This window comes from Scyliorhinus torazame, chromosome 4 (genome assembly GCF_047496885.1).
Source record: "Scyliorhinus torazame isolate Kashiwa2021f chromosome 4, sScyTor2.1, whole genome shotgun sequence".
Lineage (NCBI taxonomy): Eukaryota > Metazoa > Chordata > Chondrichthyes > Carcharhiniformes > Scyliorhinidae > Scyliorhinus > Scyliorhinus torazame.
Genome location: NC_092710.1, coordinates 358,896,015 through 358,922,680, shown reverse-complemented (window position 1 = coordinate 358,922,680; position 26,666 = coordinate 358,896,015). Strand labels below are relative to the sequence as shown.

Genomic DNA, 26,666 nt, shown 5'->3' with positions numbered 1-26,666 from the left:
CAGGGGGATCAGTATTTACTAGGGAACAGGAGGATCAGTATTTACTGGGGAACAGGAGGATCAGAATTTACTGGGAACAGGAAGATCAGTGTATACTGGGAACAGGAGGATCAGAATTTACTGGGAACAGGAGGATCAGTATTTACTGGGAACAGGAGGATCAGTATATACTGGGGAACAGGAGGATCACAATTTACTGGGGAACAGGGGGATCAGTATTTACTGGGGAACAGGAGGATCAGTATTTACTGGGCAACAGGAGGATCAGAATTTACTGGGAACAGGAGGATCAGTATTTACTGGGAACAGGAGGATCAGTATTTACTGGGAACAGGGGGATCAGTATTTACTGGGGAACAGGAGGATCAGTATTTACGGGGGAACAGGGGGATCAGTATTTACTGGGGAACAGGAGGATCAGTATTTACTGGGGAACAGGAGGATCAGTATTTACTGGGAACAGGAGGATCAGTATTTACTGGGGAACAGGGGGATCAGTATTTACTGGGGAACAGGGGGATCAGTATTTAATGGGGAACAGGAGGATCAGTATTTACTGGGAACAGGAGGATCAGTATTTACTGGGGAACAGGAGGATCAGTATTTACTGGGGAACAGGGGGATCAGTATTTACTGGGGAACAGGAGGATCAGTATTTACTGGGAACAGGAGGATCAGTGTTTACTGGGGAACAGGAGGATCAGTATTTACTGGGGAACAGGAGGATCAGTATTTACTGGGGTACAGGGGGATCAGTATTTACTGGGGTACAGGGGGATCAGTGTTTACTGGGGAACAGGAGTGTGGTGTTGGGTGTTCTAACACACAGAAGAGCCAACACAGTTGCATATGGTACAACACTTGTTTATTTAAACTTGCTATTTACAACTTGGTCTTTGCACTCTGCACGTGGGGGGCTCCCTGCTTGTGGTGTTTCAACAGCTCTTTCATGCTTCCTTCTCCCCAGACCTACTGACCTCCAGGTGTCGTGCTCGTGCTTTTTATGTGGTTGGTGTTCTTGTCTGTGATTGGTTGTGGTGTTGTGTACTCTGATTTGCCTGTTAGTGTGTCCATCATGATGTGTGTGTTTGAATATCATGACATCCCCCCTTTTTACAAAGATATGTGCCTACGTGGTAATAAATATGATCGTGACGTGAGTGCATCTAAGAGTGTGTGTGTGTCGTGTGCAGCATGTGTCTATGACGGAACTATGTACATGGGGCGATGTCGAGTGCGTCACATGAATCCAGTTGTACCATAACATAACAGAAATGCGAACGAGAGAAGAAGAAAAAAAATTTTGAACAGTTGTCCAGTCAGACGACATCTGGAACGATAAACAACAACAGGTTATCATGTAAAATTGTCCAACTTATTAAACATATGAACTGTATTATAAGTCCATTCTAATGGGTTTGCGACGAATTCGGGTTGACCGCCTTAAGGGTGGATCAAGAACCACCGGCTGCTGTGCAGGCATGGCCATGGGTGGCGATGGAAAGGGCGTGATGTGCGGCAGCTCCACAAAGTCATCCTCGGAAGCCTGTTGAGGATCTGGCGTGTTGTGTGGCTGTGAACGTGGAAGTCGGCGAAGGGCGCGCCGATTGCGGCGACGCACGGAACCATCCGGCATGCGAACCAGGAACGAGCGGGGAGCCACTTGTCGGAGGACTTCGGCCGGTGCTGACCAGCCACCATACGGTTGATGGACGCGTACTTTGTCTCCGGAGGACAGGGGGGGCAGGTCCGTCGCTCGTGTGTCGTACCGACCTTTCTGGCGATCACGCTGCAGTTGCATGTCCCGAAGAACCGCCTCATGGTCTGTTGTCGGTGCCAGGACGGAAGGTACCGTCGTCCTGAGGGAGCGACCCATTAGTAGCTGCGCTGGCGAGAGGCCCGTGGATAACGGGGCCGATCGATAGGCCAGCAAGGCAAGGTTAAAGTCCGATCCGGCATCAGCCGCCTTGCACAGGAGCCGCTTTGCGATGTGGACACCCTTTTCAGCCTTCCCGTTCGATTGTGGATGCAGAGGGCTGGATGTCACATGAGTGAAACCATATGCTGCGGCAAAGGACGACCATTCACGGCTGGCAAAACAAGGTCCATTGTCTGACATGACAGTCCTTGGAATGCCATGGCGAGCAAACGTTTCCTTGCAGGCCCCAATGACTGCGGACGACGTCAGATCATGGAGAGGCATGACTTCCGGGTAGTTTGAGAAGTAGTCTATAATAACAATGTAATCTCTGCCGAGCGCGTGAAATAGGTCAACACCCACCTTCGCCCAGGGGGACGTCACCATCTCGTGTGGTAGAAGTGTTTCCGGAGGTTGCGCCGGCTGAAACCTCTGACAGGTTGTGCAGTTGAGCACCATGTTGGCTATGTCTTCATTAATACCCGGCCAATATACCGCCGCCCGGGCCCTTCGTCTGCATTTTTCGACACCCAAGTGGCCTTCGTGTAGTTGACGAAGAATCATCTGGCGCACACTGTGTGGAATGACGATCCTATGCGATTTCATAAGGACCCCGTCTATATTGGTGAGATCATCTCGCACATTGTAAAACTGGGGGCACTGCCCTTTTAGCCACCCTTCCGTCATGTGGCGCATCACTCGCTGCAGCAGAGGGTCAGTCGCCGTCTCTGCGCGTATGTGGGCCAGACAAGGATCATCAGCTGGCATATTTGCTGCTGTCAGAGTCACGTGTGCCTCAATTTGACGCACGAACCCCTCCGCATCTGGTGGTGTGCTCACTGCTCGGGAAAGAGTGTCCGCCACTATGAGTTCCTTCCCCGGAGTGTAGATCAGTTCAAAATCGTACCTCCTGAGTTTGAGTAAGATGCGCTGGAGGCGAGGAGTCATGTCGTTCAGGTCTTTGTTAATGATGTTGACCAGGGGGCGGTGGTCAGTTTCGACCGTGAATCGTGGCAGGCCATACACATAGTCGTGGAACTTGTCCAGTCCAGTTAACAAGCCCAGGCATTCTTTTTCGATTTGCGCGTAGCGCTGTTCGGTAGGGGTCATGGCTCGTGAGGCATACGCAACCGGGGCCCATGATGACGTGCTGTCTTTTTGCAGGAGTACCGCTCCAATACCAGATTGGCTGGCGTCTGTTGAGATCTTTGTAGGGCGAGTCGCGTCAAAGAAGGCCAGCACTGGTGCCGTGACCAGTTTGTGCTTGAGCTCCTCCCATTCCTGCTGATGCGACTGGTGCCAGTTGAATTCCGTCGATTTTTTTACGAGATGGCGCATGTTTGTTGTATGAGAAGCCAGGTTGGGAATGAACTTCCCAAGGAAGTTGACCATGCCCAGGAATCTTAAGACAGCCTTCTTGTCAGCCGGTTGTGGCATGGCTGTGATGGCGCTAACCTTGTCTGCATCGGGACGGACCCCGGACCTTGAGATGTGGTCCCCGAGGAATTTCAGCTCCGTCTGGCCGAAAGCACACTTCGCACGGTTGAGACGCAGGCCATTTTGCCGTATGCGGGTGAAGACACGTCGAAGACGATGCATGTGTTCCTGCGGAGTGGTGGACCAAATGATGATATCGTCCACATATACACGTACCCCTTCGATGCCTTCCATCATCTGCTCCATAATGCGGTGGAATACTTCAGATGCCGAAATGATGCCGAATGGCATCCGGTTGTAGCAGAATCTGCCAAAAGGGGTGTTGAATGTGCATAGTCTTCGGCTGGCCGGGTCCAGTTGGATCTGCCAGAATCCTTTGGACGCATCCAATTTAGTGAATATGTTGGCTCGCGCCATCTCGCTGGTGAGGTCTTCTCGTTTTGGGATGGGATAGTGTTCCCGCATGATGTTGTTGTTCAGATCTTTTGGATCTATACATATACGGAGCTCGCCAGAGGGCTTCTTTACACAGACCATGGAGCTGACCCATGGCGTGGGCTCCGTGACCTTGGATAGGACCCCTTGGTCCTGAAGAATCTGCAGTTGTGCCTTGAGGCGGTCTTTGAGAGGCGCAGGAACCCTGCGAGGTGCGTGAACGACAGGGATGGCGTCCGGTCTGAGTCGAATCTTGTACGTGTGTGGCAATGTCCCCATGCCTTCAAAAACCTCCTGGTTGTGAGCGAGGAGGGAATGGAGATTCGCGTGGAACTCAGCATCCGGGAAGTCGGATATCTCATCTGGAGAGAGAGACATGATGCGCTGTACCAGGTGAAGGACCTTACACGCTTGTGCGCCCAGTAACGAGTCCTTTGATGAGCCCACAACTTCGAAGGGGAGTGTGGCCGTGTACCTCTTGTGAGTCACCTGTAGCTGGCAAGATCCTACGGACGGGATAACGTTCCCGTTATAGTCAACCATCTTAAGCCGGGATGGTGTGATGAGTGGTTTGACCTTCATGGCCTGGACTGCAGAGTAAGCAATCAGGTTGGCGGATGCGCCGGTGTCCAGACGGAAGGCGACGCGCGATCGGTTGACCGTCAGGGTGGCACACCACTCATCGTCTGGATTGATGGCATTGACCTTGTTGACATCAATGACGGCAACTCTGAAGTCATCCTGGTCATCTGCATCACTTAACTGGAAGTCTTGATGCGTGGGCTGGACGGTCCTGACTCGTGTGCGAGGTTGTCGAGGATGCGCCGGATCCATGGGTTGAGCCGCACGACAGCGGGCTGCGTAGTGGCCTATCATGGCACATCTGTTGCACTGTTGGTATTTTGCAGGACATTGCCCTTTTAAGTGTAGACCTCCACACTTGCTGCACGTCATGACGTCACGGCGTTCGTTGCGCCACTGCGCATGCGCAGTGCGATCTTGCGGTGGGCGCGCCTGCGCAGTGCGTCCCTCGTTGTGGCCGTTATTCTTGGCGCGCACCTGCGCGGGAGACCGCGAAAAGCGCGGGAAGCGGCCGCTGTCGTCCGGGCCGTGGGGCGGGAAGAAATCGACGGCCTGGATGCGTTCAACGTCGTGGGCGGCCTGGCTTGCCGATTCGACGGCTGGGGACCCCCTCCGTGCCAACTCGGACGCCTGAAATCGGGCAAAACGGCAGGTCGCATTTTCATGGAGGACACAGGCTTCCACAGCAGACGCTAAGGTGAGGCTCTTTATTTTAAGAAGCTGCTGGCGTAGGCCACTGGAGGCAACGCCAAAAACAATCTGGTCCCTGATCATGGACTCTGTGGTGGTGCCGTAACCGCAGGACTGCGCTAGAATCCGGAGGTGCGTCAAAAAGGGTTGAAAAAGCTCCTCCTTACCTTGCAGGCGTTGCTGAAAGATGTATCTTTCGAAAGTTTCGTTTACTTCAGTTTGAAAGTGCTGGTCCATTTTGAGGATGACCGTGTCATATTTGGCCTGGTTTTCGCCTTCCTCGAACACCAGTGAATTAAAGACATCATTTGGGTGGGGGCCTGCGTAGAAGAGGAGCATTGCAATCTTCGAATCATCCGAGACATTCTGTTTTTCGGTGGCACGGATGTACAGGTCAAATCGCTGCCTGTAGAGCTTCCAGTTGGTGCCTAGGTTCCCCGTGACTTGCATCGGCTGCGGTTTGCCGGTGTGGTCCATGTCCAGAATGGCAGGTTGGTAGGCAGGTATCGATCCACTCCTGTACCATGTGGTGTTGGGTGTTCTAACACACAGAAGAGCCAACACAGTTGCATATGGTACAACACTTGTTTATTTAAACTTGCTATTTACAACTTGGTCTTTGCACTCTGCACGTGGGGGGCTCCCTGCTTGTGGTGTTTCAACAGCTCTTTCATGCTTCCTTCTCCCCAGACCTACTGACCTCCAGGTGTCGTGCTCGTGCTTTTTATGTGGTTGGTGTTCTTGTCTGTGATTGGTTGTGGTGTTGTGTACTCTGATTTGCCTGTTAGTGTGTCCATCATGATGTGTGTGTTTGAATATCATGACAAGGAGGATCAGTATTTACTGGGGAACAGGAGGATCAGTATTTACTGAGGAACAGGGGGATCAGTATTTACTGGGGAACAGGAGGATCAGTATTTACTGGGGAACAGGAGGATCAGTATTTACTGGGAACAGGTGGATCAGTATTTACTGGGAACAGGAGGGTCAGTATTTACTGGGGAACAGGAGGATCAGTATTTACTGAGGAACAGGAGGATCAGTATTTACTGGGAACAGAAGGATCAGTATTTACTGGGAACAGGAGGATCAGTATTTACTGGGGAACAGGAGGATCAGTATTTACTGGGGAACAGGAGGGTCAGAATTTACTGGGAACAGGGGGATCAGTATTTACTGGGGAACAGGGGGATCAGTATTTACTGGGGAACAGGAGGATCAGAATTTACTGGGAACAGGAGGATCAGTATTTACTGGGAACAGGAGGATCAGTATTTACTGGGAACAGGAGGATCAGTATTTACTGGGAACAGGAGGATCAGAATTTACTGGGAACAGGAGGATCAGTATTTACTGGGAACAGGAGGATCAGTATTTACTGGGGAACAGGGGGATCAGTGTTTACTGGGGAACAGGAGGATCAGTATTTACTGGGGAACAGGGGGATCAGTATTTACTGGGGAACAGGAGGATCAGTATTTACTGGGGAACAGGGGGATCAGTATTTACTGGGGAACAGGAGGATCAGTATTTACTGGGAACAGGAGGATCAGTGTTTACTGGGAACAGGAGGATCAGTATTTACTGGGGAACAGGAGGATCAGAATTTACTGGGAACAGGAGGATCAGTATTTACTGGGAACAGGAGGATCAGAATTTACTGGGAACAGGAGGATCAGTATTTACTGGGAACAGGAGGATCAGTATATACTGGGGAACAGGAGGATCAGAATTTACTGGGGAACAGGGGGATCAGTATTTACTGGGGAACAGGAGGATCAGTATTTACTGGGGAACAGGAGGATCAGAATTTACTGGGAACAGGAGGATCAGTATTTACTGGGAACAGGAGGATCAGTATTTACTGGGAACAGGGGGATCAGTATTTACTGGGGAACAGGAGGATCAGTATTTACTGGGGAACAGGGGGATCAGTATTTACTGGGGAACAGGAGGATCAATATTTACGGGGGAACAGGGGGATCAGTATTTACTGGGGAACAGGAGGATCAGTATTTACTGGGGAACAGGAGGATCAGTATTTACTGGGAACAGGAGGATCAGTATTTACTGGGGAACAGGGGAATCAGTATTTACTGGGGAACAGGGGGATCAGTATTTACTGGGGAACAGGAGGATCAGTATTTACTGGGGAACAGGAGGATCAGTATTTACTGGGAACAGGAGGATCAGTATTTACTGGGAACAGGAGGATCAGTATTTACTGGGGAACAGGAGGATCAGTATTTACTGGGGAACAGGGGGATCAGTATTTACTGGGGAACAGGAGGATCAGTATTTACTGGGGAACAGGAGGATCAGTATTTACTGGGGAACAGGAGGATCAGTATTTACTGGGAACAGGAGGATCAGTATTTACTGGGGAACAGGAGGATCAGTATTTACTGGGGAACAGGGGGATCAGTATTTACTGGGGAACAGGAGGATCAGTATTTACTGGGGAACAGGAGGATCAGTGTTTACTGGGGAACAGGAGGATCAGTATTTACTGGGGAACAGGAGGATCAGTATTTACTGGGGAACAGGAGGATCAGTATTTACTGGGGAACAGGAGGATCAGTATTTACTGGGAACAGGAGGATCAGTGTTTACTGGGAACAGGGGGATCAGTATTTACTGGGGAACAGAAGGATCAGTGTTTACTGGGAATAGGGGGATCAGTATTTACTGGGGAACAGAAGGATCAGTATTTACTGGGAACAGGAGGATCAGTGTTTACTGGGAACAGGGGGATCAGTATTTACTGGGAACAGGAGGATCAGTGTTTACTGGGAACAGGGGGATCAGTATTTACTGGGAACAGGAGGGTCAGTATTTACTGGGGAACAGGGGGATCAGTATTTACTGGGAACAGGAGGATCAGTATTTACTGGGAACAGGAGGATCAGTATTTACTGGGGAACTGGAGGATCAGTATTTACTGGGAACAGGGGGATCAGTGTTTATTGGGGAACAGGGGGATCAGTAATTACTGATAACAGGAGGGTCAGTATTTACTGGGGAACAGGGGGATCAGTATTTACTGGGGAACAGGAGGATCAGTATTTACTGGGGAACAGGGGGATCAGTATTTACTGGGGAACAGGGGGATCAGTATTTACTGGGGAACAGGAGGATCAGTATTTACTGGGGAACAGGAGGATCAGTATTTACTGGGAACAGGAGGGTCAGTATTTACTGGGGAACAGGGGGATCAGTATTTACTGGGGAACAGGGGGATCAGTATTTACTGGGGAACAGGGGGATCAGTTTTTACTGGGGAACAGGAGGATCAGTATTTACTGGGGAACAGGGGGATCAGTATTTACTGGGGAACAGGAGGATCAGTATTTACTGGGGAACAGGGGGATCAGTATTTACTGGGGAACAGGAGGATCAGTATTTACTGGGGAACAGGGGGATCAGTATTTACTGGGGAACAGGAGGATCAGTATTTACTGGGGAACAGGGGGATCAGTATTTACTGGGGAACAGGGGGATCAGTATTTACTGGGGAACAGGGGGATCAGTATTTACTGGGGAACAGGAGGATCAGTATTTACTGGGGAACAGGAGGATCAGTATTTACTGGGGAACAGGGGGATCAGTATTTACTGGGGAACAGGAGGATCAGTATTTACTGGGGAACAGGGGGATCAGTATTTACTGGGGAACAGGAGGAACAGTATTTACTGGGGAACAGGAGGATCAGTATTTACTGGGAACAGGAGGATCAGTATTTACTGGGAACAGGAGGATCAGTATTTACTGGGGAACAGGGGGATCAGTATTTACTGGGGAACAGGAGGATCAGTATTTACTGAGGAACAAGAGGAACCGTATTTACTGGGGAACAGGGGGATCAGTATTTACTGGGGAACAGGGGGATCAGTGTTTACTGGGGAACAGGAGGATCAGTGTTTACTGGGGAACAGGGGGATCAGTATTTACTGGGGAACAGGAGGATCAGTATTTACTGGGGAACAGGGGGATCAGTATTTACTGGGAACAGGAGGATCAGTATTTACTGGGGAACAGGAGGATCAGTATTTACTGGGGAACAGGGGGATCAGTGTTTACTGGGGATCAGGAGGATCAGTATTTACTGGGGAACAGGGGGATCAGTATTTACTGGGGAACAGGAGGATCAGCATTTACTGGGGAACAGGGGGATCAGTATTTACTGGGGAACAGGAGGATCAGTATTTACTGGGGTACAGGAGGATCAGTATTTACTGGGGAACAGGGGGATCAGTATTTACTGGGGAACAGGAGGATCAGTGTTTACTGGGGAACAGGGGGATCAGTATTTACTGGGGAACAGGAGGATCAGTATTTATTGGGGAACAGGGGGATCAGTGCTTACTGGGAACAGGAGGATCAGTATTTACTGGGGAACAGGAGGATCAGTATTTACTGGGGAACAGGGGGATCAGTATTTACTGGGAACAGGAGGGTCAGTATTTACTGGGGAACAGGAGGATCAGTATTTACTGGGGAACAGGGGGATCAGTATTTACTGGGGAACAGGAGGATCAGTATTTACTGGGGAACAGGAGGATCAGTGTTTACTGGGGAACAGGAGGATCAGTATTTACTGGGGAACAGGGGGATCAGTATTTACTGGGAACAGGAGGGTCAGTATTTACTGGGGAACAGGAGGATCAGTATTTACTGGGAACAGGGGGATCAGTATTTACTGGGGAACAGGAGGATCAGTGTTTACTGGGGAACAGGAGGATCAGTGTTTACTGGGGAACAGGAGGATCAGTATTTACTGGCGAACAGGGGGATCAGTATTTACTGGGGAACAGGAGGATCAGAATTTACTGGGAACAGGAGGATCAGTATTTACTGGGAACAGGAGGATCAGTATTTACTGGGAACAGGGGGATCAGTATTTACTGGGGAACAGGAGGATCAGTATTTACGGGGGAACATGGGGATCAGTATTTACTGGGGAACAGGAGGATCAGTATTTACTGGGGAACAGGAGGATCAGTATTTACTGGGAACAGGAAGATCAGTATTTACTGGGGAACAGGGGGATCAGTATTTACTGGGGAACAGGGGGATCAGTATTTACTGGGGAACAGGAGGATCAGTATTTACTGGGGAACAGGAGGATCAGTATTTACTGGGAACAGGAGGATCAGTATTTACTGGGGAACAGGAGGATCAGTATTTACTGGGAACAGGGGGATCAGTATTTACTGGGGAACAGGAGGATCAGTATTTACTGGGGAACAGGGGGATCAGTATTTACTTGGGAACAGGAGGATCAGTATTTACTGGGGAACAGGAGGATCAGTATTTACTGGGGAACAGGAGGATCAGTATTTACTGGGGAACAGGAGGATCAGTATTTACTGGGAACAGGAGGATCAGTGTTTACTGGGAACAGGGGGATCAGTATTTACTGGGAACAGGAGGATCAGTGTTTACTGGGAACAGGGGGATCAGTATTTACTGGGGAACAGGGGATCAGTATTTACTGGGGAACAGGAGGATCAGTATTTACTGGGAACAGGAGGGTCAGTATTTACTGGGGAACAGGAGGATCAGTAATTACTGGGAACAGGAGGGTCAGTATTTACTGGGGAACAGGGGGATCAGTATTTACTGGGGAACAGGGGGATCAGTATTTACTGGGGAACAGGGGGATCAGTATTTACTGGGGAACAGGGGGATCAGTATTTACTGGGGAACAGGGGGATCAGTATTTACTGGGGAACAGGGGGATCAGTATTTACTGGGGAACAGGAGGATCAGTATTTACTGGGGAACAGGAGGATCAGTATTTACTGGGAACAGGAGGGTCAGTATTTACTGGGGAACAGGGGGATCAGTATTTACTGGGGAACAGGGGATCAGTATTTACTGGGGAACAGGGGGATCAGTATTTACTGGGGAACAGGAGGATCAGTATTTACTGGGGAACAGGGGGATCAGTATTTACTGGGGAACAGGAGGATCAGTATTTACTGGGGAACAGGGGGATCAGTATTTACTGGGGAACAGGAGGATCAGTATTTACTGGGGAACAGGGGGATCAGTATTTACTGGGGAACAGGGGGATCAGTATTTACTGGGGAACAGGAGGATCAGTATTTACTGGGGAACAGGGGGATCAGTATTTACTGGGGAACAGGAGGATCAGTATTTACTGGGGAACAGGGGGATCAGTATTTACTGGGGAACAGGAGGATCAGTATTTACTGGGGAACAGGAGGATCAGTATTTACTGGGGAACAGGGGGATCAGTATTTACTGGGGAACAGGGGGATCAGTATTTACTGGGGAACAGGAGGATCATTTATTTACTGGGGAACAGGAGGATCAGTATTTACTGGGAACAGGAGGATCAGTATTTACTGGGGAACAGGGGGATCAGTATTTACTGGGGAACAGGAGGATCAGTATTTACTGGGGAACAGGGGGATCAGTATTTACTGGGGAACAGGGGGATCCGTATTTACTGGGGAACAGGAGGATCAGTATTTACTGGGGAACAGGGGGATCAGTATTTACTGGGGAACAGGAAGTTCAGTATTTACTGGGGAACAGGGGGATCAGTATTTACTGGGGAACAGGGGGATCAGTATTTACTGGGGAACAGGAGGATCAGTATTTACTGGGGAACAGGAGGATCAGTATTTACTGGGGAACAGGGGGATCAGTATTTACTGGGGAACAGGAGGATCAGTATTTACTGGGGAACAGGGGGATCAGTATTTACTGGGGAACAGGAGGATCAGTATTTACTGGGGAACAGGAGGATCAGTATTTACTGGGAACAGGAGGATCAGTATTTACTGGGAACAGGAGGATCAGTATTTACTGGGGAACAGGGGGATCAGTATTTACTGGGGAACAGGAGGATCAGTATTTACTGAGGAACAAGAGGAACAGTATTTACTGGGGAACAGGGGGATCAGTATTTACTGGGGAACAGGGGGATCAGTGTTTACTGGGGAACAGGAGGATCAGTGTTTACTGGGGAACAGGGGGATCAGTATTTACTGGGGAACAGGAGGATCAGTATTTACTGGGGAACAGGGGGATCAGTATTTACTGGGGAACAGGGGGATCAGTATTTACTGGGGAACAGGAGGATCAGTATTTACTGGGAACAGGGGGATCAGTATTTACTGGGGAACAGGAGGATCAGTATTTACTGGGGAACAGGGGGATCAGTGTTTACTGGGGATCAGGAGGATCAGTATTTACTGGGGAACAGGGGGATCAGTATTTACTGGGGAACAGGAGGATCAGTATTTACTGGGGAACAGGGGGATCAGTATTTACTGGGGAACAGGAGGATCAGTATTTACTGGGGTACAGGAGGATCAGTATTTACTGGGGAACAGGGGGATCAGTATTTACTGGGGAACAGGAGGATCAGTGTTTACTGGGGAACAGGGGGATCAGTATTTACTGGGGAACAGGAGGATCAGTATTTATTGGGGAACAGGGGGATCAGTGTTTACTGGGAACAGGAGGGTCAGTATTTACTGGGGAACAGGAGGATCAGTATTTACTGGGGAACAGGGGGATCAGTATTTACTGGGGAACAGGAGGATCAGTATTTACTGGGGAACAGGAGGATCAGTGTTTACTGGGGAACAGGAGGATCAGTATTTACTGGGGAACAGGGGGATCAGTATTTACTGGGAACAGGAGGGTCAGTATTTACTGGGGAACAGGAGGATCAGTATTTACTGGGAACAGGGGGATCAGTATTTACTGGGGAACAGGAGGATCAGTGTTTACTGGGGAACAGGAGGATCAGTATTTACTGGGGAACAGGGGGATCAGTATTTACTGGGGAACAGGGGGATCAGTATTTACTGGGGAACAGGAGGATCAGAATTTACTGGGAACAGGAGGATCAGTATTTACTGGGAACAGGAGGATCAGTATTTACTGGGAACAGGGGGATCAGTATTTACTGGGGAACAGGAGGATCAGTATTTACTGGGGAACAGGAGGATCAGTATTTACTGGGGAACAGGGGGATCAGTATTTACTGGGGAACAGGGGGATCAGTATTTACTGGGGAACAGGAGGATCAGTATTTACTGGGGAACAGGAGGATCAGTATTTACTGGGGAACAGGAGGATCAGTATTTACTGGGAACAGGAGGATCAGTATTTACTGGGGAACAGGGGGATCAGTATTTACTGGGGAACAGGGGGATCAGTATTTACTGGGGAACAGGAGGATCAGTATTTACTGGGAACAGGAGGATCAGTATTTACTGGGAACAGGAGGATCAGTATTTACTGGGGAACAGGAGGATCAGTATTTACTGGGAACAGGAGGATCAGTATTTACTGGGGAACAGGAGGATCAGTATTTACTGGGGAACAGGGGGATCAGTATTTACTGGGGAACAGGAGGATCAGTATTTACTGGGGAACAGGAGGATCAGTATTTACTGGGGAACAGGAGGATCAGTATTTACTGGGGAACAGGAGGATCAGTATTTACTGGGGAACAGGAGGATCAGTATTTACTGGGAAGAGGAGGATCAGTGTTTACTGGGAACAGGGGGATCAGTATTTACTGGGGAACAGGAGGATCAGTATTTACTGGGGAACAGAAGGATCAGTATTTACTGGGAACAGGAGGATCAGTGTTTACTGGGAACAGGGGGATCAGTATTTACTGGGGAACAGAAGGATCAGTATTTACTGGGAACAGGAGGATCAGTGTTTACTGGGAACAGGGGGATCAGTATTTACTGGGGAACAGGGGATCAGTATTTACTGGGGAACAGGAGGATCAGTATTTACTGGGGAACAGGAGGGTCAGTATTTACTGGGGAACAGGAGGATCAGTAATTACTGGGAACAGGAGGGTCAGTATTTACTGGGGAACAGGGGGATCAGTATTTACTGGGGAACAGGGGGATCAGTATTTACTGGGGAACAGGGGGTTCAGTATTTACTGGGGAACAGGAGGATCAGTATTTACTGGGGAACAGGGGGATCAGTATTTACTGGGGAACAGGGGGATCAGTATTTACTGGGGAACAGGAGGATCAGTATTTACTGGGGAACAGGAGGATCAGTATTTACTGGGAACAGGAGGGTCAGTATTTACTGGGGAACAGGGGGATCAGTATTTACTGGGGAACAGGGGGATCAGTATTTACTGGGGAACAGGGGGATCAGTATTTACTGGGGAACAGGAGGATCAGTATTTACTGGGGAACAGGGGGATCAGTATTTACTGGGGAACAGGAGGATCAGTATTTACTGGGGAACAGGGGGATCAGTATTTACTGGGGAACAGGGGGATCAGTATTTACTGGGGAACAGGAGGATCAGTATTTACTGGGGAACAGGGGGATCAGTATTTACTGGGGAACAGGAGGATCAGTATTTACTGGGGAACAGGGGGATCAGTATTTACTGGGGAACAGGGGGATCAGTATTTACTGGGGAACAGGAGGATCAGTATTTACTGGGGAACAGGAGGATCAGTATTTACTGGGGAACAGGGGGATCAGTATTCACTGGGGAACAGGAGGATCAGTATTTACTGGGGAACAGGGGGATCAGTATTTACTGGGGAACAGGAGGATCAGTATTTACTGGGGAACAGGAGGATCAGTATTTACTGGGAACAGGAGGATCAGTATTTACTGGGAACAGGAGGATCAGTATTTACTGGGGAACAGGGGGATCAGTATTTACTGGGGAACAGGAGGATCAGTATTTACTGAGGAACAAGAGGAACAGTATTTACTGGGGAACAGGGGGATCAGTATTTACTGGGGAACAGGGGGATCAGTGTTTACTGGGGAACAGGAGGATCAGTGTTTACTGGGGAACAGGGGGATCAGTATTTACTGGGGAACAGGAGGATCAGTATTTACTGGGGAACAGGGGGATCAGTATTTACTGGGAACAGGAGGATCAGTATTTACTGGGGAACAGGGGGATCAGTATTTACTGGGGAACAGGAGGATCAGTATTTACTGGGGAACAGGAGGTTCAGTATTTACTGGGAACAGGGGGATCAGTATTTACTGGGGAACAGGAGGATCAGTATTTACTGGGGAACAGGGGGATCAGTGTTTACTGGGGATCAGGAGGATCAGTATTTACTGGGGAACAGGGGGATCAGTATTTACTGGGGAACAGGAGGATCAGTATTTACTGGGGAACAGGGGGATCAGTATTTACTGGGGAACAGGAGGATCAGTATTTACTGGGGTACAGGAGGATCAGTATTTACTGGGGAACAGGGGGATCAGTATTTACTGGGGAACAGGAGGATCAGTATTTACTGGGGAACAGGAGGATCAGTGTTTCCTGGGGAACAGGGGGATCAGTATTTACTGGGGAACAGGAGGATCAGTATTTATTGGGGAACAGGAGGATCAGTGTTTACTGGGAACAGGAGGATCAGTATTTACTGGGGAACAGGAGGATCAGTATTTACTGGGGAACAGGGGGATCAGTATTTACTGGGAACAGGAGGGTCAGTATTTACTGGGGAACAGGAGGATCAGTATTTACTGGGGAACAGGGGGATCAGTATTTACTGGGGAACAGGAGGATCAGTATTTACTGGGGAACAGGAGGATCAGTGTTTACTGGGGAACAGGAGGATCAGTATTTACTGGGGAACAGGGGGATCAGTATTTACTGGGAACAGGGGGATCAGTATTTTCTGGGGAACAGGGGGATCAGTATTTACTGGGAACAGGGGGATCAGTATTTACTGGGGAACAGGAGGATCAGTATTTACTGGGGAACAGGAGGATCAGTATTTACTGGGGAACAGGAGGATCAGTATTTACTGGGAACAGGGGGATCAGTGTTTACTGGGGAACAGGAGGATCAGTATTTACTGGGGAACAGGGGGATCAGTATTTACTGGGGAACAGGGGGATCAGTATTTACTGGGGAACAGGAGGATCAGTATTTACTGGGAACAGGAGGATCAGTATTTACTGGGGAACAGGAGGATCAGTATTTACTGGGAACAGGAGGATCAGTATTTACTGGGAACAGGAGGATCAGTATTGACTGGGGAACAGGAGGATCAGTATTTACTGAGGAGCAGGAGGATCAGTACTTACTGGGGAACAGGAGGATCAGTGTTTACTGGGGAACAGGGGGATCAGTATTTACTGGGAACAGGAGGATCAGTATTTACTGGGGAACAGGAGGATCAGTATTTACTGGGGAACAGGAGGATCAGTATTTACTGGGGAACAGGAGGATCAGTGTTTACTGGGGAACAGGGGGATCAGTATTTACTGGGGAACAGGAGGATCAGTATTTACTGGGAACAGGAGGATCAGTATTTACTGGGGAACAGGAGGATCAGTATTTACTGGGGAACAGGAGGATCAGTGTTTACTGGGGAACAGGAGGATCAGTATTTACTGGGGAACAGGGGGGTCAGTATTTACTGGGAACAGGGGGATCAGTATTTACTGGGGGACAGGAGGATCAGTATTTACTGGGGAACAGGAGGATCAGTATTTACTGGGAACAGGAGGGTCAGTATTTACTGGGGAACAGGAGGATCAGTATTTACTGGGGAACAGGAGGATCAGTATTTACTGAGGAACAGGGGGATCAGTATTTACTGGGGAACAGGAGGATCAGTATTTACTGGGAACAGGAGGATCAGTATTTACTGAGGAACAGGGGGATCAGTATTTACTGGGGAACAGGAGGATCAGTATTTACTGAGGAACAGGGGGATCAGTATTTACTGGGAACAGGAGGATCAGTATTTACTGGGGAACAGGAGGATCAGTATTTACTGGGGAACAGGAGGATCAGTATTTACTGGGGAACAGGAGGATCAGTGTTTACTGGGGAACAGGGGGATCAGTATTTACTGGGGAACAGGATGATCAGTATTTACTGGGAACAGGAGGATCAGTATTTACTGGGGAACAGGAGGATCAGTGTTTACTGGGAACAGGAGGATCAGTATTTACTGGGAACAGGAGGATCAGTATTTACTGGGGAACAGGAGGATCAGTATTTACTGGGAACAGGGGGATCAGTATTTACTGGGGAACAGGAGGATCAGTATTTACTGAGGAACAGGGGGATCAGTATTTACTGGGGAACAGGAGGATCAGTATTTACTGAGGAACAGGGGGATCAGTATTTACTGGGAACAGGAGGATCAGTATTTACTGGGGAACAGGAGGATCAGTATTTACTGGGGAACAGGAGGATCAGTATTTACTGGGGAACAGGAGGATCAGTGTTTACTGGGGAACAGGGGGATCAGTATTTACTGGGGAACAGGATGATCAGTATTTACTGGGAACAGGAGGATCAGTATTTACTGGGGAACAGGAGGATCAGTGTTTACTGGGAACAGGAGGATCAGTATTTACTGGGAACAGGAGGATCAGTATTTACTGGGGAACAGGAGGATCAGTATTTACTGGGAACAGGGGGATCAGTATTTACTGGGGAACAGGAGGATCAGTATTTACTGGGAACAGGAGGATCAGTATTTACTGGGAACAGGGGGATCAGTATTTACTGGGGAACAGGGGGATCAGTATTTACTGGGGAACAGGGGGATCAGTATTTACTGGGGACAGGAGGATCAGTATTTACTGGGGAACAGGAGGGTCAGTATTTACTGGGGAACAGGAGGATCAGTATTTACTGGGGAACAGGGGGATCAGTATTTACTGGGAACAGGAGGATCAGTATTTACTGGGGAACAGGAGGATCAGTATTTACTGGGGAACAGGAGGATCAGTATTTATTGGGGAACAGGGGGATCAGAATTTACTGGGGAACAGGAGGATCAGTGTTTACTGGGAACAGGAGGGTCAGTATTTACTGGGGAACAGGAGGATCAGTATTTACTGGGGAACAGGAGGATCAGTATTTACTGGGAACAGGAGGGTCAGTATTTACTGGGGAACAGGAGGATCAGTGTTTACTGGGAAACAGGAGGATCAGTATTTACTGGGAACAGGGGGATCAGTATTTACTGGGGAACAGGAGGATCAGTATTTATTGGGGAACAGGAGGATCAGTATTTATTGGGGAACAGGGGGATCAGTATTTACTGGGAACAGGAGGATCAGTATTTACTGGCGAACAGGGGGATCAGTATTTACTGGGGAACAGGAGGATCAGTATTTACTGGGGAACAGAAGGATCAGTATTGACTGGGGAACAGGAGGATCAGTATTTACTGGGAACAGGAGGATCAGTGTTTACTGGGTGTAGCGCACAATGACTTACGAGAGACGAGAAGTGATGAAGTCGATCCAGGCTTTATTAAGCGATGCTTGTCCCCAGCAGCTCAGGAACAGAATGAAGCTGCGGGGAGAAGCTCGGGTTCTTATACTACGCCTTCAGGGCGGAGCCAGGAGTCGGCAGCCAACCAGGACCCGGGATCTGTCAGCCAATAGCATCTCGGCTTCACAGCCCCACATGACCCCTAATACATACCACCACATTCACCCCTTGTTAAAAAGGAACCAGGCGCGGTGATGGTTCGCATGGTTGTAGGGGTTTACAAGGCTGGCCCTGGAAGGAAAATTTCGGACATGTTACTACAGTTTTAGCCCTACACTGGGCTATGTCCAAGTTTGTGAGAACTATTTACAATATTAGCAAAAACATTTTTTTGTTACAACAACATTCTTGGTGTCACGCGGATTCCACGAGTCGAGCGGGCGGTCTGGTCTTCCTCGTCGATCGCCTCAGCCCCGGTGGTGGTGCAGGTGCTGGCTCAGGCGTTGTCGTCTCCGGGAGCGTTTCGGTGTTTGTTCCTGTTTTACTCCTGGGCGGGCACGGGAGGAGGACCGATCCCCCCGGGAAGGGGGCGGTCGCAGGGTGCGCCAGTGGCAGGGAGGGGATGATCGGTGTCGGGGGGGTGTGTGTGTTGCCGGCAGGCGCCAGGTCCCGCAGGGAGACCGTATCCTGTCGGCCGTCGGGGTACGCCACGTAGGCGTACTGCGGGTTCGCGTGGAGGAGGTGAACCCTCTCGACCAACGGGTCCGATTTGTGCGCCCGCACATGTTTCCGAAGCAGAATGGGTCCTGGGGCTGCCAGCCAGGTCGGCAGCGACGTTCCGGAGGAGGACTTCCTGGGGAAGACAAGGAGGCGCTCATGAGGCGTTTGGTTAGTGGTGGTACACAGCAGCGACCAGATGGAGTGGAGTGCGTCCGGGAGGACCTCCTGCCACCGGGAAACTGGGAGATCCCTGGACCGTAGGGCCAGAAGGACGGTCTTCCAGACCGTGCCGTTCTCCCTCTCTACTTGCCCGTTCCCCCGGGGGTTGTAGCTGGTCGTCCTGCTCGAGGCAATGCCCTTGCTGAGCAGGAACTGGCGCAGCACGTCACTCATGAAGGAGGACCCCCTGTCGCTATGGATATACGTGGGGCAACCGAACAGTGTGAATATGGTGCCAAGGGCTTTAATGACTGTGGCCGCTGTCATGTCGGGGCAGGGGATGGCGAAGGGGAAACAAGAGTACTCGTCCACCACATTCAGGAAGTATGCGTTGCGATCAGTGGAGGGGAGGGGCCCTTTGAAATCCAAACTGAGGCGTTCAAAGGGGCGGGAAGCCTTGATCAGGTACGCTCTATCCGGCCTGAAAAAGTGCGGTTTGCACTCTGCGCAGATGTGGCAGTTCCTTGTGACTGTACGGGCCTCCTCCACAGAGTAGGGGAGGTTGCGGGACTTTACGAAATGGTAGAATCGAGTGACCCCCGGGTGGCAGAGGTCCTCGTGGAGGGCTTGGAGGTGGTCTATTTGTGCGTTGGCACATGTGCCGCGGGATAGGGCATCGTACGGCTCGTTCAGCTTTCCGGGCCGGTACAAGATCTCATAGTTGAAGGTGGAGAGTTCTATCCTCCACCTTAAGATCTTGTCGTTTTTGATTTTGCCCCGCTGTGCATTATCGAACATGAAGGCTACCGACCGTTGGTCGGTGAGGAGAGTGAATCTCCTGCCGGCCAGGTAATGCCTCCAATGTCGCACAGCTTCCACTATGGCTTGGGCTTCCTTTTCCACTGAGGAGTGGCGGATTTCTGAGGCGTGGAGGGTCCGGGAGAAAAAGGCCACGGGTCTGCCCGCTTGGTTAAGGGTGGCCGCCAGAGCTACGTCGGATGCGTCGCTCTCGACCTGGAAGGGGAGGGACTCGTCGATGGCGTGCATCGTGGCCTTTGCGATATCCGCTTTGATGCGGCTGAAGGCCTGGCGAGCCTCTGTCGACAGGGGGAAGGTAGTGGTCTGTATTAGCGGGCGGGCCTTGTCTGCATACTGGGGGACCCACTGGGCGTAATATGAAAAGAAACCCAGGCAACGTTTCAGGGCTTTGGAGCAGTGGGGGAGGGGAAATTCCATAAGGGGGCGCATGCGTTCGGGGTCGGGGCCTATTATCCCATTGCGCACTACGTAGCCCAGAATGGCTAGCCGATCGGTGCTAAAAACGCACTTTTCCTCGTTATATGTGAGGTTCAGGGCGTTAACGGTCTGGAGGAACTTTTGGAGGTTGGTGTCGTGGTCCTGCTGATCGTGGCCGCAGATGGTTACGTTGTCGAGATACGGGAACGTGGCCTACAACCCGTGCTGGTCAACCATTCGGTCCATCTCCCGTTGGAAGACCGAGACCCCGTTTGTGACACCAAATGGGACCCTTAGGAAGTGGTATAGACGCCCGTCTGCCTCGAAGGCGGTGTACTTGCGGTCACCTGGGCGGATGGGGAGCTGGTGGTAGGCGGACTTGAGGTCCACGGTGGAGAAAACCTTATATTGGGCAATCCGATTGACCATGTCGGATATGCGGGGGAGAGGGTACGCATTTAGCTGCGTGTACCCGTTGATGGTCTGACTATAGTCTACGACCATCCTTTGCTTCTCCCCGGTCTTTACTACTACCACCTGGGCTCTCCAGGGACTATTGCTGGCCTGGATTATGCCTTCCTTCAGCAACTGCTGGATTTCAGACCGAATAAATATCCGGTCCTGGGCGCTGTACCGTCTGCTCCTAGTGGCGACGGGTTTGCAATCCGGGGTGAGGTTTGCAAACAAGGACGGCGGTTCAACCTTGAGAGTTGCGAGGCCGCAGATAGTGAGTGGGGGTATTGGGCCGCCGAATTGGAATGTTAGGCTCTGCAGGTTACACTGGAAGTCTAATCCCAGTAATGTGGGCGTGCGGAGTTGGGGAAGGACGTAGAGCCTGTAGTTCTTAAACTCCCTCCCTTGCACCGTTAGGTTCGCGATGCAGAACCCTTTGATCTCCACTGAGTGGGATCCTGCAGCTAGGGAAATCTTTTGCGTGCTTGGATGGATGGTCAGAAAACAGCGTCTTACCGTGTCGGGGTGAATGAAACTTTCGGTGCTCCCGGAGTCGATCAGGCATGGCGTTTCGTATCCGTTGACCAGCACCATTGTTGTCGACGTCTGGAGCGTCCGGGGCCGTGATTGATCCAGCGTCACCGAAGCCAGTCGTGGTAGTAGTGTCGCGGCGTCTTCTTCGGACCCCGTGGAGCCGTCGATGCTGGGGTCCTTTGTTGTCAACCAAGATGGCGGCGTCCATGAATCGCATGTGGCCGGGGGTGGACAAAATGGCCGCCCCCATGAATCGCACGTGGCTGGGGGGGGGGTCACAAGATGGCGGCGCCCATCCTCCCCTCGTGGTGCCCGGGACCCAAAATGGCAGCGTCCGCGGGTCGCACATGGGGCGCTGGGGGGGGTTGGGGAGCGTTTGGGATGTGCTGGGCTCGTTCTTCTCCGGGGACAGCGGCGACCCCCCGGGACCGGCACACAGCCGCGTAATGGCCCTTCTTGCCGCAGCTTTTACAAATAGCTGCGCGGGCCGGGCAGCGCTGCCGGGGGTGTTTCGCTTGTCCGCAGAAATAGCAGCGGGCCCCCCCGGGATGGTCTGGCGCTTTAACCGCGCAAGCTTGCGAGGGGGGGGGGGGAGTTTGTCGCGACGGGGGTCCACGGAGCCCAAGGGGCTGCCGCGCGGTCGGGGCCGTAGGCGCGGGCGTTTTGCGAGGCCACATCTAGGGAAGCTGCAAGGGCCCGTGCCTCTGAGAGTCCAAGCGACTCTCTTTCTAAAAGTCTTTGGCGGATTTGGGGAGAGTTCATACCTGCCACAAATGCATCGCGAATTAGCATGTCCGTGTGTTCGATTGCATTCACCGGCGGGCAGCTGCAGCCCCGTCCCAAAATTAGCAGCGCGGCGTAGAATTCCTCTAACGATTCTCCGGGGCTTTGCCGTCTCGTCGCGAGTTGGTGGCGCGCGTAGACCTGGTTAACGTCCGAACGTAGATGCCCTTCAGCAATGCGAGCGCCGTCGGGAAATCCTCTGCGTCTTCTATGAGAGGGTAAATTTCCGGGCTTACCCTCGAATGCAGGACCTGCATTTTCTGGTCTTCTGTGATCCGGCCGGGGGCCGTTCGGAGGTAGCCTTCAAAGCATGCTTGTCAGTGTTTAAATACTGCTGCCGAGTTCGCTGCGTGGGGGCTGATCCGCAGGCATTCCGGGGCGATCCGGAGATCCACAGTCTTTTAAGCTCGCTTAATAAATTGTAGCGCACAATGACTTACGAGAGAGACGAGAAGTGATGAAGTCGATCCAAGCTTTATTAAGCGAGGCTTGTCCCCAGCAGCTCAGGAACAGAATGAAGCTGCGGGGAGAAGCTCGGGTTCTTATACTCCGCCTTCAGGGCGGAGCCAGGAGTCGGCAGCCAACCAGGACCCGGGATCTGTCAGCCACTAGCATCTCGGCTTCACCGTCTCACATGACCCCTAATACATACCACCACACACAGTTCCCTAGATCTAGGAGTAGTCCCTTTGGATTGGAAAATTCCACATGTCGCTCCATTCTTAAAGAAGGGCTCAGTGGGGAATTACAGCCGAACATCTGTGGGGGCGCAATCCTCAGGGATGGGATAACTGAGCAGCTTGTAAATTCTGTTCGACCGGGCAGAGTCGGCCTGGATTCGCGAAGGGAAAGTCATTCCTGGTGAACCTTACTGACTTTTCCCACAAAAGAGCCTGTTAACCAAACTGGAGGGGCACAGAGTTGAGGGCAAATTACTGACAAGGTCAGGACGTGCGAAGGAGTGGAGATAATGGGCGATGTACAATCAATTACTCTCGAGACAAGGAGAGCCACACTAATCGGCTTTAATCTGCTAGAACTGCACCCAGCAGCTTCGATACAGAAAGTGAAGGCTGCTGGGACGGCATTGGGTCTTATACCCCGCCTCTCAGGGCGGAGCTATGTGCGTTAGCCAATGGTAGACTCCTAGGTCTAGCCAATGGGCATTCACCTCTCAGGTACTGCAATACCTGGTATTACCACAATGGGCAAATGGTCTAATTGGCAGGAGGTGACTAGTTGTGTAACAGAAGGGCCTCAATTATTCGCACTATTCATTAACAATTTGGATGATGGCAAAGAAAGTCATATTTGCTGATATTACAAAGTTGGGTAACCAATCACTATGAATCCGATTCACAGCTGCACTTTAGATAGTACTCTACGTAGCGAAGGAGCCTGACCAGGCTACGATCAGTAGATATGGATGTCTTCTCTGGTGTCTTAAATGCAGAGTCCTGCCTTGTCGCGATGGTTCTGCCTGGGCCACTCCCATGTTACCACTGAAACTCTGCGCCAATGTTCCTTCCTTTATCAAAATCTTGGAAAGGTTTATAAGAGATAGGATGTATAATCATCTGGAAAGGAATAATTTGATTAGAGATAGTCAACACGGTTTTGTGAAGGGTAGGTCGTACCTCACAAATCTTATCGAGTTCTTTGAGAAGGTGGCCAAACAGGTGGATGAGGGTAAAGCAGTTGATGTGGTGTATATGGATTTCAGTAAAGCGTTTGACAAGGTTCCCCACGGTAGGCTACTGCAGAAAATACGGAAGCATGGGATTCAGGGAGATTTAGCTGTTTGGATCAGAAATTGGCTAGCTGGAAGAAGACAAAGGGTGGTGGTTGATGGGAAATGTTCAGACTGGAGTCCAGTTCCTAGTGGTGTACCACAAGGATCTGTTTTGGGGCCACTGCTGTTTGTCATTTTTATCAATGACCTGGAGGATGGTGTAGAAGGATGGGTGAGTAAATTTGCAGATGACACTAAAGTCGGTGGGGTTGTGGACAGTGCGGACGGATGTTACAAGTTACAGAGGGACATAGATAAGCTGCAGCGTGGGCTGAGAGGTGGCAAATGGAGTTTAATGCAGAAAAGTGTGAGGTGATTCATTTTGGAAGGAATAACAGGAAGACAGAGTACTGGGCTAATGGTAAGATTCTTGGCAGTGTGGATGAGCAGAGAGATCTCGGTGTCCATGTACATAGATCCCTGAAAGTTGCCACTCAGGTTGAGAGGATTGTTAAGAAGGCGTACGGTGTGTTAGCTTTTATTGGTAGAGGGATTGAGCTTCGGAGCCATGAGGTCATGTTGCAGCTGTACAAAACTCTGGTGCGGCCGCATTTGGAGTATTGCGTGCAATTCTGGTCGCCGCATTATAGGAAGGATGTGGAAGCATTGGAAAGGGTGCAGAGGAGATTTATCAGAATGTTGCCTGGTATGGAGGGAAGATCTTATGAGGAAAGGCTGAGGGACTTGAGGCTGTTTTCGTTAGAGAGAAGAAGGTTAAGAGGTGACTTAATTGAGGCATACAAGATGATCAGAGGATTGGATAGGGTGGACAGTGAGAGCCTTTTTCCTCGGATGGTGATGTCTAGCACGAGGGGACATAGCTTTAAATTGAGGGGAGATAGATATAGGACAGATGTCAGAGGTACGTTCTTTACTCAGAGAGTAGTAAGGGTGTGGAATGCCCTGCCTGCAACAGTAGTGGACTCGCCAACACTAAGAGCATTTAAATGGTCATTGGATAGACACATGGACGATTAGGGAATAGTGTAGATGGGCTGTGGAGTGGTTTCACAGGTCGGCGCAACATCGAGGGCCTAAGGGCCTGTACTGCGCTGTAATGTTCTATGTTATACTGGACTGCTGGCATTGACCCATAGGTATACGCCCTCAAGCCGCAAACACTTTTGGAGACATCGAACTGTCTGAAACAGCCCGATCCCCGGATCCCAACCACCCCCCTCCAACCAGCCACACAAATTGGGGAAAACGAGGTCTAAGCAAATAATAACGACCAATGGATATCTCTGTTGCCGTAACTCCTGTGGTGGCAACGGGGAGCTCAGCCAGTGTTATATGAGAGATGTTAGCACAGTGGGCTAAACAGCTGGCTTGTAATGCAGAACAAGGCCAGCAGCACGGGTTCAATTCCCGTCCCGGCCTCCCCGCACAGGCGCCGGAATGTGGCGACTAGGGGCTTTTCACAGTAACTTCATTCAAGCCTACTTGTGACAATAAGCGATTATTATGATTAACAGCACGTCTTTCGGGGCTTGTGGGAGGAAACCGGAGCACCCGGAGGAAACCCACGCAGACACGGGGAGAACGTGCAGACTCCGCACAGACAGTGACCCAAGCCGGGAATCGAACCTGGGACCCTGGAGCTGTGAAGCCACAGTGCTAACCACTGTGCTACCGTACTTCCCATACTATATAGCACAAATAGCAGGGGTCCCAACACCGAACCCACTTGAAACAACTTTCCAATTACAAGGGCAGCCATCGACCATTACTCTTTGTTTCCAGTTACTGAGCCAACTTTTTATCCAGTTTGCCGCACTGCCCTGTCTCCCACGGGCTTTTCTCTTTTTGACCAATCTGCCATGTGGTACTTTGTCGCCCGCCTTGCTAAAATCCATGTACACCACATCCACCGCACTACCTTCATCAACCTTCTTGTTACTTCCTCAAAGAATCCAATCAAATTTGTGACGCGAGGGTGGGACGGTGGCGCAGTGGTCAGGAGTGTGATGGAATACTCTCCACTTGCCTGGGTGAGCGCAGCTCCAACAACACTCAAGAAGCTCGACACCATCCAGGACAAAGCAGCCCCGCTTGATTGCTCCCCCTTCCACAAACATTCACTCCCTCCACCACCGACACACAGTGACAGCCGTGTGTACCATCTACAGGATGCACTGCAGTACCTCACCAAGGTTCCTTAGACAGCACCTTCCACCCCACGATCACTGCCATCTCGCAGGACAAGAGCAGCAGATACCTGGGAACCCCATCACCTGGAGGTTCCCCTCCCAGTCACTCACCACCCTGACTGGGAAATATATCGCTCGTCCTTCACTGTCGCTGGGGCAACCTCCCTAACTGCACAGTGGGTGTACCTACACCTCAGGGGCTGCAGCGGTTCAAGGAGGAAACTCACCCCCACCTTCTGAAGGGCAACTGGGGATGGGCAATAAACGCTGGACCTACCAGCGACACCCACATCCCGTAAATGAATTTAAAAATGGTTATGTTGGACTTATACAAGTCACTAGTTAGACCTCAGCTGGAATATTGTGGGTGCCGCACCATACGTAGGAGAGAGTTCAGGAGAGATTCACGGCAATGGTTTCAGCGATGAGAAACTTCAGTTGTGAGGGTCGATCGGAGAGGTTGGAACTGTTCTCCTTGGGGCGATTCGGCAGTGATGTTCAAAAACTGTGAGGGCGCTGGACT

General features: G+C 50.6%; 1 protein-coding gene across 1 annotated transcript in view; it reads left to right on the top strand.

The window, feature by feature from the left end:
- Positions 1 to 26,666, top strand: part of LOC140411217 (solute carrier family 22 member 7-like) — a 594,055-nt gene that overhangs the window by 477,439 nt on the left and 89,950 nt on the right. The window lies entirely within an intron of this gene.